The sequence below is a fragment of the Hyla sarda genome, chromosome 1 (assembly GCF_029499605.1).
Source record: "Hyla sarda isolate aHylSar1 chromosome 1, aHylSar1.hap1, whole genome shotgun sequence".
Lineage (NCBI taxonomy): Eukaryota > Metazoa > Chordata > Amphibia > Anura > Hylidae > Hyla > Hyla sarda.
Genome location: NC_079189.1, coordinates 18,022,109 through 18,039,559, shown reverse-complemented (window position 1 = coordinate 18,039,559; position 17,451 = coordinate 18,022,109). Strand labels below are relative to the sequence as shown.

General features: G+C 48.3%; 1 protein-coding gene across 2 annotated transcripts in view; it reads left to right on the top strand.

Annotated features, from left to right (window-relative positions):
• Positions 1 to 17,451, top strand: part of ZNF638 (zinc finger protein 638) — a 255,257-nt gene that overhangs the window by 180,070 nt on the left and 57,736 nt on the right. Inside the window, exon 1 of one of the 2 annotated variants that reach the window (XM_056552820.1) lies at positions 10,750 to 10,927. The exons of the other annotated variant lie outside the window; for it this stretch is intronic. The gene's annotated coding sequence lies outside the window, so the exon portion shown is untranslated. Of the gene's footprint in view, positions 1 to 10,749; positions 10,928 to 17,451 lie in introns of those variants that run through there. 2 annotated transcript variants of the gene reach the window in all.

The following is a 17,451-nucleotide window of genomic DNA, read 5'->3' as shown; positions in this document are numbered from 1 at the left end:
AACCTCTTGTCCGGATGTTTCCATGCAGATTCCAGAAGGATGTGAAATTCAGCGTGAGAGCTGAACCCTTGAGGTGCTGGTTGAACACGTGAAAGGATACTTCAGGAGTCACGTCCGAAGATCCTGGGTCCTCTAAGTGAAAGGTGTCTCTTATGGCCGCAACCAATGAGTTCACCATTTCAACTGTATCCAAGCGGTCCTCTGAGTCAGATGCCGATTTGGAAGCCTCATCCACCAGTTCACCAGGAGAATGTGAACGAGTGGAGGCAGCCCTGGAGGGGGGCGACCCTGACCAGGTACGCGGCTCTGGCGAGGCAGAGCAGCGATTCCGGGAACGTCCTCTGGAGGAGCGACTTCTGTGATCAGATGACACGGGGGGGGGGGGGGGGGGGGTAAGACCCACAGGGGAACCCCACGTCTACCTGAAGACTCAATGTAAGAGTTAGAAAAAGCACCCCTAGTACGCTTGTGAGACCGTGAGGCTTGTGGAGGAGAGCAGCGGGACCCACTAGAGGGCCGGCGCAGGGCAGACCTCTTCAAGGTAGACACCATGTCACGGAAGGCCTCAGCCACCGAAAGGGAGACTTGAGTCAAGTCAGCCATACACTGTGATAGGAAGAACCCCAGGCTGGAGGGGCGGCCGAATCCACCGGAAACTGTAACATCCGGGGAAGCTAGGGGGTCTGGGGGAGCAGTGGAGCAGGCAGAGCCAGTGGGCTCAGCAGAACCAGGCATGTTTGGAATAATATGTCATACAGACGGAATAGAAGAGTAGCAGTCTAGTTATCACTTTAGAGGGAGGAACAGATTTGTGTCCCCTGTGACAGTAATTCAGCGTGTGAGCTGAAAGATTTTAACCCTAACACTGTAACACTCTGTCCCTGCTGAGAGGAGACACCGCTCTATGCAGACATAGAGGAGCTAGCCAATAGTCTGAGAGGGGCGTTCCTGGAGCAGGGGCACTGTCTTTGATTGGCCCCTGCCGCCTGAATTGCACTCACAGCGCTGATTGGAGGGCGATTCGCGCCTCCAGTAAGCTCCGGCGGCCGTGTGGGCGGAGCTATAGCGCCCCGGCCGCCGCGAAGAAACACAGTAATGGTGCCCACTCCTTGCTCCGAGCGCATATGTTAGCCGTATATGCGCCCGCGGGGAAGTGAGCGGGCGATACACATATCCGCCGGCAGCCATCTGCTGCCAAAATTGAAAGCAAGTCGGCGCTACATGCGCCCGAAAGTACAAGCGCTGCGGCTGTCAGCCGCATAATAAGCGCTACGGCTATAAGCCGCATAGTAGAACACACTCACACACACATGTGCATAAAAAAGTAACCCATACATTCTGCCATTGCTCCCCCTTTTTTTTAAAATAAAAAATAGAGCCCCCAACACAGGCCAGCCCTTTGGACCCTGAAAAGTGGGCCACAAAATGAGGGTCTCCAGATGTTGCAATTCCATGCCCCCTAAGATGCCACTGCTCCCCCAGAATAAAAGTCCAGCCCCTGTATAAGCCAGTCCCATAACCTGAAAAGGTGGGCCAAAAACAGGGGGTCTCCAGAGGTTGCAAGTCCGCACCTAAGGAGAAAAGGGGAAAGTACTTACCTCAGTCAGAAGAACTTACCTAATGGAGTCTTCAGTGAAGTCTTCAGTCAGCTTTTTGTCCCTGCATCACGCCTAGCTGCTATGCGCGAGCGAGGCGAGCAGAGAAATAGGGGGACCCGGACCGATGAGGTACCAACCCAGGTGCTGACCGTTGGCGAGGGGGGGTGAACAGCGCATATAGGCAATGTCTGTGCCCCCTTACTCGCAATGGGAAAACAGGGAACCGGAGTCCCTGAGTCCCCACCTGAAAACATGAAAGAAAAAGGAATGAAAAAACTAACACGTCCCTATATTAGGAAAACAATAAACCAGAAGACCTGGTCTGGAATATTCCAGACCATGTCCACCTCCTTCAGACACTAAGCTTAAACTGATTACCTCAGGGCCTGGAGGCGGGTATATTCTGCTGGGAGGAGCCGACTTTCTTGTTGCCATAGTGTCAAGTCTCCTAGTGACAGCAGCATACACCCATGGTTTGTCCCCCCCAATGGAGCCGATAGAGAAATGAAAGTTTTAAGTCCTTAGGCTAGAATTACACTGAGGTTTTTCAGGCAAAATGACGAAAAAAACGCCCATTGTGCCGCACAGTGTTTTTTATGTGAAAAAACGCCACGGACAGTTGTTAGCTGCAAGTCAATAGTGAACTGCAAAATGTCAGATCCACTTGCCGTTTTTTATTTTGGCAGTTTTTTTTTAATCCTTTGGATGTTTTTCAGCTCTTTTGGGCTTAGAGGCTGGTTTTCAAAATCGTCTTCAAATTCATAATATGGCGTTTTTTTGTTTTTTTAAATCTTGGCTTTTTCCTCCCATAGAAGTCTATGGGAGTGAATAAACACCAAGAAAAACGCTATGTGGGTTTTAACTTTGGCATTTTTGCAGGGGTTTTTATTCTTTTTTGGACTTCCCAAAAAAGTTACTGTGATACCTTTTTTGAAAAAATTTCGTATGGTACCATAAAAAAAAAAAAGATACAGTTAGAGCTGGGCGGTATGACCAAAAATGTGTATCACGGTACCTTTGTAAGTTAAGGCGTTTCCACGGCATTTAATGGTATTCCCCCCCCCCCCCCCATCATGTGAGCTTCTCTAAACCCCCCCCCCCCCCCCCCCCCCGGTTTATCAGCCCAGCACTGCACTGTCCCCCACATGGGGGAACTATTCATGTTACCCACAAGCTCTGCTCTCCTCGTCCTTCGGTGAGTTGCGGGCCGCCGGCGCTGGAAATCTGTACTGTACTACATTTTCCTGAGCCCGGGCTGCAAAAATGAAACAAAATAAACTTTAACTTACCTTCCTACGTTCCCCCGTTGCTCCGGCAACGGCCTCACGCCGGGGATGGGAGCGTCACAGAGCCGTCAGCCTATCACCGGCCGCAGCGATGTCTCGCCTCGGTCGGTGATAGGCTGAGCGCTCTGTCATCTAAGGAGCCGGCCAGCTGAGCGCACTGTCATGTAAGGAGCCGGCCGACTCCTTACATGACAGTGCACTCAGCCTACCACTGGCAGAGGTGGGACATCGCTGCGGCCGGTGACAGGCTGACGGCTCTGTGATGTTCCCATCCCCAGCGTGAGGCCGTTACCGGAGCAACGGGGGAACGTAGGAAGGTATTTTGTTTATTTTTGCAGCCAGGGCACAAGGAATATGTAGTAAAGTACAGAGTTCCAGCGCCGGCAGCCCGCAACTCACAGGAGGACGAGGAGAGCAGAGCTTGCGGGTGACATATGATTAGTTCCCCGATGTGGGGGACAGCGCAGGGATAATAATTCATTGGGTGGGGGGGGGGGAAGAGAAGCAGAACAGCGCCCACGGGTCACATATGATTAGTTCCCCCATGTGGGGACAGCGCGCTGTGGCTTCATTCATTTGAGAGGGGGGAGGGGCCCAAGCGGTATTGCAGTATAAGAAAAAGTTATATAGTACAGGAAAAAAATTTCGGTATTCGGTATGAACCGGTATACCGCCCAGCACTAGATACAGTAGTGATGGATAAAATTGTATGTAACTAAATATATATTTTTTATAACAAAATGGTTATAAATTTTTAAACAGGGATCAATTTATGTGGGCGGGCAGGGAACTAAAAATGTAGGCAACAATAATAAAAATGTAGAAAGGGGCCATTTAAATGTAAAAATAATATATTATTTATAATTAATGTTGTTAAACTTTTTATTAATAATGGGTTTTAATAATGTGTTGAATAAAATGTGTGTGTTTTTAACATTTTTTTCACTTTTGTAGGTAGTACTACTACTCCCATCATGGAACACTGTTCCATGATGGGAGTAGTAGTACCTGTACTAATTGACAGATCGCAGCGGGTGTCACTTCTGATACCCACTGCGATCCTCTAGTACAGTGCTCCCTCAACATATGATGGTAATCCATTCCAAATGAAACATCGTTTGTTGAAACATCGTATGTTGAGGGATCCGTGCAATGTAAAGTATAGGAAGTTGTACTCACCTGTCCCCGCCGCTCCGGACCGTCACCGCTGCCCTGGATGTTGCGCTCCATCGCTGTCGCCGCGTCCATGTGATGTCGCCGCTCCGGAACGTCTCTGCTGGCCAGGAACGTCGCCGTCATCACGTCACTACGCACGCCGCTCCTATTGGATGACGGGACGGCGTGCGCAGCGACGTGATGACGACGATGGAGAGCGCCGGCAATGGAGGGGATCTCGAAGAGGACACTCCGGAGCCCCGAGGACAGGTAGGAGAGCATCACCGGAGCACATGGGGCACCGTAAACGGCTATCTGGCAGCAGCTGAAGCAGTCAGCGCTGCCGGATAGCCGTTTATGCGATGGCCTCGATATACAAAAGCATCGTATGTTGATGCTGCCTCTGAGAGGCCATCGCATATTGAAATTATCGTATGTCGGGGCCATCGTAGGTCAGGGAGTCACTGTATAAGCTATAGAAGCAGCAGCAGCCACCGCACTTGTCTGGTCCGCTGTGTATACTCCGCTGTGATGTGAAGTTCACACTTCACAGATTCTTATTTTCCACTGTGATTGGTCAGATAGTGTTGGCCACTCACAGCTCTCAGTGGCATATTCAAATCTGTGAAGTTAAGAGAACTTCACATCACAGGGGAGTATAATGCCGGGCAGAGGACCAGACAAGTGCTGCCACTTCTATAGCTTATACCAGAGGACCTCAGCAGGTGTCACGAGTGACACCCACTGTGATCTGACCTTAACTGCAGGTACTACTACTCCCAACATGGAGCACACTCTGCTCCATGCTGGGAGCTGTAGTACCTGCATTAAAAGACAGATCGCAACGGGTGTCAGAAGTGACACCAGGGCCCTCTGTCTATTAGTACAGATACTACAGCTCCCTGCATGGAGCAGAGTGTGCTCCATGTTGAGAGCAGTAGTACCTGCAGTAAGGGACAGATCTCAGCAAGTGTCGCTCCTGACACCTGTTGCGATCGTCTGATGTGAATTTTGGGACTCAGCTGTGCTCATGGCAACAGAGCCGGGAGAACAGCTGTTGCTGAGCAGTAGATATACGTCATATATCTACTGCCCAGCAAGAACTTACAGTGAGCCTGCAATGTATATACAGTATACAGATTACTGGTTCATTTAACCCCTTGCTGAGCTGTGCTCTATGCGCCAGCCCAACAAGGAAAGAGTTAACTTACATTGCTGGACAGTGTAGGATAACCCTTTGGGCGGTATACAATATATACAGCTATCTACAATATATACAGAAGATAAAGAAGTTCCCTTACCTCCCTCCAGTCCGAGCTGGGTCCATGTAGCTCCGCCCCTAGTGATGACATCATTAGGGGTGGGGCTTCAGACGGGAGCCAAGCTGGTGAGGCTCTGTTCACAGGCTGAGGCTCTGTTGACATTGTTCGTTTTGTAGTGTGAACAGACCCTTCTGGCAGTATTATCCCAGACAGGGAGACTCCAGCTGTTGCTAAACTACAAATCCCAGCATGCCCAGAAAGAGTTGTAGTTTTGCACCAATTGGAGGCTCCCTGTTTGGGTAGACCCAAGCGGAGAGCGCCAAAAATGTCCTAACTAATTTTTTGTGTTTATTTTGTCTTCTCATTTCAGATCCGTGTATGCAGAGGATTACGGCTGATTCGATGGATTAATGCGGATGAACTGAATTTTTTTTCTTTTAATAAAATGGCTAACGAAGGCTGTGGGGGTAGAGCTGGGCGGTATGACCAATTGTGTGTATCACACTATTTTTGTTACATTTGGCTGTCCCAAGGTATATAACGGTACTTCCTCCTCCCCCCCCCCAAATTAATTAACAGTCCAGCGCTGCGCAATACGTATCCCGTATCCGGTTTCAGCGTAAAAACCATATGGAACTGTATTGTAAACCGTATGTATAGACATGTCATTGAAAACCGTATGCCAAACGTAGCATCCGATTGTGTACGTTTTGCATCCTTTACGGTTTTATCCATTTTTTTTCCTGTACACAAAACCATAGTCTACTACGGTTTTATGTCCGGGTGAAAAACCGGATACAACCCGTATACATTTTTTTTTTTAAATGGTGGTCAATGGGAACCGTACAGAATCGTAAGTGTGTACGGTTCCATCCGGTTTGCACAATATGGTTTTGCAGTTTGCACATGCTCAGTGCATGCCAAAAATTCATCCCACAAATAGAACAAGATCTTTATTTAATTAAGGACAAACATACAACCGTATCTGTTTTTTTCCTTCAAAAAAACGTATTAAACCATATGCAACCGGACATCCGTTTTCAAACCGAATACGGTTTAAAACCATACAGAGGTATACACGGTTGTATACGGTTTGGTCCAGTTTTGAGACATGTTTTTTTTTACAAAAAACCTGATATGTAAACCGTATTGCAAAAACGAGATGTCAATGCAGCCTTAGTAATGGATTTCATCAATAAGACGGCCTCCACTACTAAGCCTGAAAATTAAGTTTTAAAAAACACAACACGTTGGAAAAATTATTTTATTTAAAAAAACACTCCCCCACAGCCCTCGTTTTATTAAAAGGAAAAAAAAATCCAGCTCATCTGCAGTAGTCCTCCGAATACGCCGTAATCCTCTGCATACACGGATCTGAAACGAGAAGAAAAAAAAAACACAAAAAAATTGGTTAGGACATTTTTGGCGCTCTCCGCTGGGGAGAGCACCCATAATGCAATGTCTTCCCAAACACGGAGCCTCCAATTGGTGCAAAACTACAACTCCCAACATGTCCAGACAGCCTTTGGGTGTCTGGGTATGCTGGGAGTTGTAGATTTGCACCAATTGGAGTCTCGCTGTCTAGGAGGACACTGCCAGAAGGGTCTGTTCACATTATACAAAACGGACAATGTGAACAGAGCCTCACACCCTTACCAGCCTGGCTCCCGTCTGTAGCTCTGTCTAATGACATCGTCACTAGGGGCGGAGCTGCGGGGACAGGGAGCGAGGAAGGTAAGCAGACCTCATCTTCTGTATACACTATATACAGTTATCTATAGATAGCTGTATATACTGTATAACACCCAAAGGGGCTATAGGAGCAGGGAGTCCTGTCAGTCTGGTGACAGGATTCCCGACTCCTGTATAGTGTACACAGGTACACTATGCCCCTCTGTATACTATATGGCCGGGGAAGTTGAGTAGTGATGCTATACATCCCTCCTCATCTCCTTACACTCTGTGGGCCGGGCGCTCAGCATCCGTACCTGAAGACAGTGAGAAAACTGCCACAGGGGACAAAACTGGCTATTTCCACACACCAGGGAAAACACCAGAAAAAACGCCAGAAAAACTGCCAAAACGCAGGGGAAATCAGTAGCAGTTTTTTCTGGCGTTTTTGCTGGTAGGAAAAAACCTCAGTGGAATCTTAGCTTTATGGTCTATTCACACCTACAATATTCTGCGCAGATTTGATGCACAGGATTTTCTGCTGCAGATTTCAATGTAAACTGAATGACTGAACAGAGCTTGAAATCCTGCGCAGAATACTGTACGTGTGAATATACCCAAGGTGGAAATGGGCTGAGTTAGTGCTGGGCGATATGACCAAAAATGAGTATCACGGTATTTTTCTAAAGTATCACGGTATTTCACAGTATTTTTTTTTTCATTGAGACTTGCATTGCGGTGGCGTAGCGGAACTAAATGGGCTTTTGGAACTAAATGATCTGAACACTGGGGCAGTGGAGTACCCTTTTATATAGATGTAACAAACAACCCTACAGCCTCCAGCTGTTGCAAAACTACAACTCCCAGCATGTTGGACTATATAGTAGTGTATAGTATAGGTCAGTGTTTCCCAACTAGGGGTGCCTCCAGCTGTTGCAAAACTACAACTCCCAGCATGTTGGACTATATAGTAGTGTATAGTATAGGTCAGTGTTTCCCAACTAGGGGTGCCTCCAGCTGTTGCAAAACTACTACTCCCAGCATGCCTGGACAGCCAACGGCTGTCCGGGCATGCTGGGAGTTGTAGTTTTGCAACAGCTGGAGGGCCTCAACAGCTGGAGGGCCTACTGTAGGTATAGTATATTATACAGACCCCTGTCCATCCCAGAACCCTGACTCACCTTCCCAGTTGCTGCAGGGACCGTCCGGGGAGGGTGGTCTGGGCCATCCATCCTTCCTGTAGTGTCCGGCGGCATTCCGGGTGGAGGGTGAACCGGTCTGGGCTGTCCTTCTTCTCCGGGGGTCCTCTTCTCCACTCCGTGCAGGCTCCGGCCTAGTAACGCTGCATAGACGCCGCTGCGCAGCGACGTCCGTGCGCAGCGATGCACCTGACGTCACGTGCGCAGCGATGCACCTGACGTCACGTGCGCAGCGATGCACCTGACGTCACGTAGCAGCGTCTTTGCAGCGTACTAGGCCGGAGCCTGCCCGGAGTGGAGAAGAGGACCCCCGGAGAAGGACAGCCCGGACCGGTTCACCCTCCACCCGGAATGCCGCCGGACACTACAGGAAGGATGGATGGCCCGGACCACCCCCATTACGGGTAAGTTTAATTTTTTTTATTGACTCGGAGGGTGGGGGAGGGGCCCGACAGGTATAGCGGTATGGGCAAAAATCCATACCGTGGGAGAAAAAAAAAACGGTATCCAGTTCATACCGGTATGCCGCCCAGCACTAGGCTGAGTCCTTAAGGGGTTAAAGGAGATCTCCAGTCTTGAAAAACGTATCCCCTATCCTGAGGAAAGGGGATATGTTTCAGATGGAGGGGGTCCGACCGCTGGGGCCCGCCGTGATTTCCTGTCCGGCAGCCCGCGGGAATGTCAACCACCGCACGAAGCATTGGCTGACACCCCCTCGATACAACTCTATGGCAGAGCCGGAGCGCTGCTTTCGGCAATCTCCGACTCTGCCATAGCACTGTATTGAGGGGATGTGTCGGCCGCCACTTAGTGCCGTAGTCGACGCGCTCTCTAGCCAGCGAGTCGGGGCCTCGTACAGGAGATTGCGGGGGGCTCCAGTGGTCGGACCACCCCCAATCTGAAACTTATCCCCTATGCTTAGGATAGGTGATACATTTTTCGGGACTGGACTACTCCTTTAAAGATTAGGCAATAAAACTCTTATTTTACCTCACATATAAATAAATAAATATATATAGTATATATATAAATATCAAGTGAGTCATACAAAGAGACAAAAAATAAACCACATAGCAGGTAATCCTTCCATTATACAGGCTGGTCATCTATAAGACGCCTCACCGTCCTGTCAGCCTGAGGCAAAAACTGACTCCCGCCAGAAACATACAGGCGCGCGCGCGCGACGTGATGACGCCAGGATGGCCTTGCCGCGGCAGCGCGCACGCAGTAGGCGGGACTTCGTCGGAGCTGTGAGGAGAAGCCTACGTTGTACTCGGTGTGGACGGGCAGACAGACAGACGGACGGACGGACGGTGACCTGCAAAGGAGCTCGGGGCCCGGGACGGCAGCGGGGGATACCGGGGGCGACGGAGACAACGAGAAGGATATAAGGGGGGCAGGTAAGCGGAGACACGGGCGCCGTGCTGGACTCCAACCTACTGCGTGTGAGGGGCCAAGATGGCGGCGAGCGAGGGAACGGCGTATGACCGGGTCTCTGCTGACCCTTCTCATAGGAGGCCTCCACAGTAATACCTCACGGGTGTATAATCTCCCATCAGGCTCCGGCCTAGTTACGCTGCATAGACGCCGCTGCGCAGCGACGTCCGTGCGCAGCGATGCACCTGACGTCACGTGCGCAGCGATGCACCTGACGTCACGTAGCGGCGTCTTTGCAGCGTACTAGGCCGGAGCCTGCCCGGAGTGGAGAAGAGGACCCCCGGAGAAGGACAGCCCGGACCGGTTCACCCTCCACCCGGAATGCCGCCGGACACTACAGGAAGGATGGATGGCCCAGACCACCCCCATTACGGGTAAGTTAAAAAAATTTTATTGACTCGGAGGGTGGGGGAGGGGCCCAACCGGTATAGCGGTATGGGCAAAAATCCATACCGTGGGAGAAAAAAAAAAACGGTATCCAGTTCATACCGGTATACCGCCCAGCACAAGGCTGAGTCCTTAAGGGGTTAAAGGAGATCTCCAGTCTTGAAAAACGTATCCCATATCTTGAGGAAAGGGGATATGTTTCAGATGGAGGGGGTCCGACCGCTGGGAATGTCAACCACCGCACGAAGCATACGCCCCCTTGATACAACTCTATGGCAGAGCCGGAGCGCTGCTTTGGGCAATCTCCGACTCTGCCATAGCACTGTATTGAGGGGATGTGTCGGCCACCACTTAGTGCCGTAGTCGACGCGCTCTCTAGTCAGCGAGTCGGGGCCTCGTACAGGAGATTGCGGGGGGCTCCAGTGGTCGGACCCCCGCAATCTGAAACTTATCCCCTATGCTTAGGATAGGTGATACATTTTTCGGGACTGGACTACTCCTTTAAAGATTAGGCAATAAAACTCTTATTTTACCTCATATATAAATAAATAAATATATATAGTATATATATAAATATCAAGTGAGTCATACAAAGAGACAAAAATAAACCACATAGCAGGTAATCCTTCCATTATACAGGCTGGTCATCTATAAGACGCCTCACCGTCCTGTCAGCCTGAGGCAAAAACTGACTCCCGCCAGAAACATACAGGCGCGCGCGCGCGCGACGTGATGACGTCAGGACGGCCTTGCCGCGGCAGCGCGCACGCAGTAGGCGGGACTTCGTCGGAGCTGTGAGGAGAAGCCTACGTTGTACTCGGTGTGGACGGGTAGACGGACGGTCGGTGACCTGCAAAGGAGCTCGGGGCCCGGGACGGCAGCGGGGGATACCGGGGGCGACGGAGACAACGAGGAGGATATAAGGGGGGCAGGTAAGCGGAGACACGGGCGCCGTGCTGGACTCCAACCTACTGCGTGTGAGGGGCCAAGATGGCGGCGAGCGAGGGAACGGCGTATGACCGGGTCTCTGCTGACCCTTCTCATAGGAGGCCTCCACAGTAATACCTCACGGGTGTATAATCTCCCATCATGCATCTCTTTGGTTATCAGATGCGCCGTGATTGAAGGGTTAATCTTTTTATTTTCCTTCATCTAAATCATTTGGTTTTGAGGCTGGTTAATTGCGCTAAAACTGTATTAAGCCGGATGTGCCTTGTAACTGTGTCATGTGACCCCCTAATGATACCATATGCCGGGCGCTGATTCCCGTGCCTCGTAAAATTATAGGGTTCGTCCTGTGAATACTGGTTTGGGGTTCTGTCTGCATCGGATTGGTTGATCGTATCATGTGACCCACTATGCCCGATCTGATTGGTCTCAGCCTTTACTGTGTTCGTCTCTCCTTTCTGAATATGCTAATTAGCAGGGGCGGGGTTACGATGCAGCCTTCGGGCACGGTGACGTCAGCGCTGTTTCTTCGGCTCTCGGCCCCGCTAATCATTCACTGCCTCCCCCGCCTCTCTCTCCCTCTCCCCCGCTCTGTAGTCGCGTTTATTGTTACATGTTCAGAAAGGAGGAGATATCAGGCGAACGGATCCGGGCATATTGGGGAGCAACGGAGCCGGGCATATTGGGGAGCAACGGAGCCGGGCATATTGGGGAGCAACGGAGCCGGGCATATTGGGGAGCAACGGAGCCGGGCATATTGGGGAGCAACGGAGCCGGGCATATTGGGGAGCAACGGAGCCGGGCATATTGGGGAGCAACGGAGCCGGGCATATTGTGAGACTGCATTCACACCACGTTTTTGCAATACAGTTCTCGTATCAGTTTTTTGATGAAAAACTTATTCCTCAAAACCTGACTAAACTGTATCAAAACGTGTGTACAAATTTTAACTCGTATACAGTGACCCCCCCCCTGACCTACGATGGCCCCGACATAGGGTAATTTCAACATGCGATGGCCTCTCAGAGGCAGCATCAACATACGATGCTTTTGTATGTCGGGGCCATCGCATAAACGGCTATCCGGCAGCGCTGACTGCTTCAGCTGCCCCCTGATAGCAGTTTATGGTGCCCTTTGCTCACGATCACTTACCTGTCCTCGGGGCTCCGGCGCGTCCTCTTCGGGATCCCCTGCATCGTCGGCGCTCTCCATCGTGAAGTTAGGAATCCTCCAGCTGTCCTGTAAGCTTTTTGGGATGCTGCGATTTCACTGCGGCGATCCCGAACAGCTCCCTGAGCTAACCGACACTGCTTTACTTTCACTAAAGGGTTAATAGCGCGGCACCGCGATCAATGCCGTGCGCTATTGGCCACGTGTTAGAGGCCGGGCCCGGCATGGCCTCGCGTTATAGACAGGGAACGGGCTGAGTGCGTTTAGGTGCTCTATGTCCCCAAGAAGTTAAGTAATATAGGGATATTACATACAATTCATCGGGAAAGTCTTCAGGCCTTTAACACAGAAAATAAATAAATATATATTTTTTATTTAATAATCGCTCCTGAGTCAAGCGCTGAACTATATATATACACATACATACATATATACACACACACACACGCACGATAGAGAGAAGGGTGTATGTATAATGTCCAGCACTTGACTCAGATTCTTTGTTAATTAATACGCCAGGTTAGACATACAGTCACCTCCTACCGTGTTCCTGTATGTCTATCCTGGTGTATTAATTAATTAATAATCGCTCCTGAGTCAAGCGCTGGACAAAGTCCACGTTGGTTCCGTGTGCCTAAAACGGGGTCAGCTGTTACATATTCTGCATATATATATATATATATATATATATATATATATATATATATATAGTTCATTTTGCCACATTTAACCTCTTAACACCTAAGGGACTCAGCATGTTTTCACCTTAAGGACGTTTTTTTTTTTTCCTCCTTCCCTTCCAAAAAATAACTCTTTCAATTTTGCACCTACAGGCCCATATAGAGGCTTGTTTTTTTACGTCACCAATTGTACCTTGTAATGAAATCACTTATTTTATGATATAACCTGAGGTGAAACCCCCCCAAAAAATGTATTTGTGCAGTGAAATAAAAAAAAGAAAAAACTTTTTAACTTTTGGGAACTCCCGTTTCTACGCAGTGCACTTTTTGGTAAAAATGACACCTAAGGATAGGGGATAAGTTTAAGATTGCGGGGGGTCCGACTGCTGGGGGCCCCCCTGCGATCTCCTGTACGGGGAAGGGGGCATGTTGACCACTGCACGAAACGGCGGCTGACACGCCCCCTCAATACAACTCTATGGCAGAGCCGGAGCGCTGCCTTCGGCAATCTCCGGCTCTGCCATAAGCACAGTATTGAGGGGTCGTGTCGGCCGCCACTTCGTGAGGTGGTCGACACCCGCTATCTAGCCAGCAAGCCAGGGCCCCGTACAGGATCTGAAACTTGTTCCCTATCCTTAGGATAGGGGATACATTTTTCAGCACTGGACAACCCTTTAATTGACCACGGATGTAAATGTACGTCCTGGTGCGGCGGTACTTAGCGCACCAGGACGTACATTTTACATCCTGTGTATGACCGTGAGCATCGGAGCAGCGCTGCCGCGGGGATCCGATCGTCTGTAATGGTGGACGAAGGTCCCCTCACCTGTCTCCGTCCGTCTCCCGTCGTCTCCTGCTCTGGTCTGAGATTGAGTAGACCAGAGCAGAAGATGACCGATAATACTGATCAGTGCTATGCCCTATACATAGCACTGAACAGTATTAGCAATCATATGATTGATATAGATAGTCCCCTATGGGGACATAAAGTGTATAATAAAAAAAAAGGTGAAAAATGTAAAAAAAAAAAAAAAAAAAAAAAGTTGAAAAATCCCCTCCCCCAATAAAAATGGAAATTGTCAGTTTTTCCCATTTTTCCCCAAAAAGCATAAACATTTTATAAACATATTTGGTATCGCCGCGTGCGTAAATGTCCAAACTATCAAAATATAATGTTAATGATGCCATACAGTGAACAGTATAAATGTAAAAAAATTCCAAAAATGCTGCTTTAGTCACATTTTATTCCCAAAAAAATTAAAAATGATCTAAAAGTTTTAAATATGCAAATGTGGCATCGATAAAAAGTACAAATGACGGCGCAAAAAATGAGCCCTCATACCGCCCTATATACGGAAAAGTTATAGGTGGTCAAAATAGGGCGATTTTTAGATTGCTCATTTTGTACAAAAAGATTTAGATTTTCTTTTTTTAAGCGGTACAAAAATGTCTAGCCATGGGTATCATTGTAATCGTATTGAACCACAGAATAAAGAACACATGTCATTTTTAACGTAAAGTGTACAATGTGAAAACGAAACCCTCCAAAATGTGCAAAATTGTGGTTCTATTAAAATTTCCTCCCTAAAAAAAATTTTGTTCCGGCGTACATTTTATGGTAAAATGAGATTTCATTACAAAGTACAGTTGGTCACGCAAAAAACAAGCCCTTATATGGGTCTGTAGATGGAAATATAAAAGTTATGGATTTTAGGAGGAAAAAACAAAAATGCAAAAATACAATTGGCCTGGTACTTAAGGGGTTAATACTTAAAAAAAAAATAATAATAAAAAAAAACTACATGCACCAAAATTAGTATGTTTAAAATTGGCATCTTCTGACCCCTATAACTTCTTTTTTTTTCCGTGTACGGGGTGGTATCAGGGCTAATTTTTTGCGCCGTCCTCTGTAGTTTTTATCGGTATCATTTTTGTTTTGATGGGACTTTTGCGTTGCTTTATTTTTGAAGTGACCAAAAATGCACAATTTTGGACTTTGGTATTTTTTTTTCGTGTACACCATCGACCGTGTGGTTTAGCGAACCTCATATTTTAATAGATTGGACACTTATGCACGTGGCAGTAACACACATTATTTTTATTCTTTATTACATTTTTATTTTTAAAAATGGGAAAAGAGGGAGTGATTTAAACTTTTAATAGGGAAAGGAAAATCTGATTGCATACACTGATCAGTGTTATTCCATTGCAAAGCACTGATCAGTGTAACTAGCAATCTGCTGCTCTAGCCTGCTGCGGAACAGTAGATCGCCGATAGGACAACAGAGGCAGGTGAGGACCCTCCCGTCAGGTAAGTTGATCGGTAGAGCGGGGCAGTATGACCAAATATGTGTATCACAGTATTTTTGTAACGGTACATAACGGTACTTCTTTCACCGCACCCACCCCCCCCCCCCCACCCAAAATCATGTGACCCGTGAGCGGTTTTCTGCGCCCCCCCCCACCAAATCATGTTACCTGCCCTGCAAGCACTGCCCTCCTCCTCTTTGTTGGGGGCCGCCGGCGATGGAACTCTATACTGTACGCCAGTGGTCTCCAACCTGCGGACTTCCACATGTAGCAAAACTACAACTCCCAGCATGCCCGGAAAGCCAACGGCTGTCCAGGCATGCTGGGAGTTGTAGTGTTGGCAACAGCTGGAGGTCCGCAGGTTTGAGACCACTGCTGTACGCTGTATCCTTATGCCCGGGCTGCAAAAGATAAAGAAAATAAACTTCAGCTTGCCTACGTCGTTGGGACTGGAACGTCGGACAGCCGTCAGCCTATCACCGGCCAGAGCGATGTCATGCCCCTGCCAGTGATAGGTTAAACACACTGTCATGTAAGAAGCCGGCCAGAGCTCCTTACATGACAGTGGGCTCAGCCTATCACTAGGCGGGACATCGCTCCGGCCGGTGATAGGCTGACGGCTGTCCGACGTTCCCTTCCCCAGCGTAAGGCCGACGTAGGTAAGTTAAAGTTTATTTTCTTTATCTTTTGCAGCCCAGACATATGAATACTGCGTACAGCAGTGGTCTCAAGCCTGCGGACCTCCAGCTGTTGCAAAACTACAACTCCCAGCGTGCCCAGACAGCCGTTGGCTGTCCAGGCATGCTGGGAGTTGTAGTTTTGCAACAGCTGGAGGTCCCCAAGTTGGAGACCACTGGTGTACAGTATAGAGTTCCAGCGCCGGCGGCCCCCAACAAAGAGGGAGGGCAGTGCTTGCGGGCCGTTGGGCTCATAATTAATTGGGGGGAGCAGAACAGCGCTGGCTGATAAATCATTCCCAAGGCGGAGGGGCCAAACCGGTATTGCGGTATGGGGAAAAACTCGTATCGTGCAGCCCAAAAATGTTGGTATCCGGTATGAACCGGTATACCGCCCAGCCCTACTGATCGGGGCATCGCGATATGGTTGCGATAGTCCCGATCAGCTCCGCTGAGCTGCCGGGATTATTACTTTCGCTTTAGACGCCTCAATCAACTTTGATTGAGGCGTCTAAAGGGTTAATGCCGGGCATCCACCCAATCGGTGGTGCAATCAGGCAGGGGGGGGGTTTCGGCAGGTATGTGTATCAGTCTGACAATTTTTTATCCTGGAATACTCCTTTTTAAAGGGGTACTCCGGTGAAAAAACTTCGTTTTTTTTTTTTTTTTTTTTTTTTTTTTTTTTTTAAATCAACTGGTGCTAGAAAGTTAAAACAGATTTGTAAATCACTTCTATTAGAAAATCTTAATCCTTCCTGTACTTATTAGCTGCTGAATACTACAGTGGAAATTCTTTTCCATTTGAAACAGAGCTGTCTGCAGACATCATGAGCACAGTGCTCTCTGCTGACATCTCTGTCCATTTTTAGGAACTGTCCAGAGTAAAAGGAAATCCCCATAGCAAACATATGCTGTTATGGACAGAGATGTCAGCAGAGAGCATTGTGGTCGTGATGTCAGCAGACAGTTCTGTTTCAAAAATAAAATTTCCGCTGTAGTATTCAGCAGCTAATAAGTACATGAAGGATTAAGATTTTTTAATAGAAGTAATTTACAAATCTGTTTAACTTTCTGGCACCAGTTGATTTAAAAAAAAAAAAAAAAGTCACCGGAGTACCCCTTTATGGGTGCTCGAAGAGCCTTAACTCTTTCAATCTTCCACCTACAGACCCAAATGAGGGCTTGTGTTCTGCGCCACCAATTATGTTTTGTAATGACATTACTTATTTTACCACCAAATCTACGGTGAAAAATATTTGTGGGGCGAAATTGAGAAAAGGCCGTATTGCAAACTTTGTGGGTTTCTGATTTTTCGCAGTGCATTTTTTGTTTATAATAAAACATTGTGCTGACTCAATAGTAAATTAGCCCCAGAGTTGTGGCACGGCTTTTCGTGCACATGATGTCCTTTACCAACCCGAGCGGGAAAAATCCAGTCAGAAGCTCCAGAGCTGGCAAAGAGATAAGCAGGACCTTAGTACCACCTAAAAACTTATCATCACTAATACATACATGCACACATCATACATGCACGCACATCATGCATACATAAATTATACATGCAATTGCCACTGCCCACACATTACATACATGTATACATCTAAAATATACAACCCCCTTGACCCACAACCCCCAGCGCGCATCCTCTGCCTCCTCACCTGAGTTGGCTTG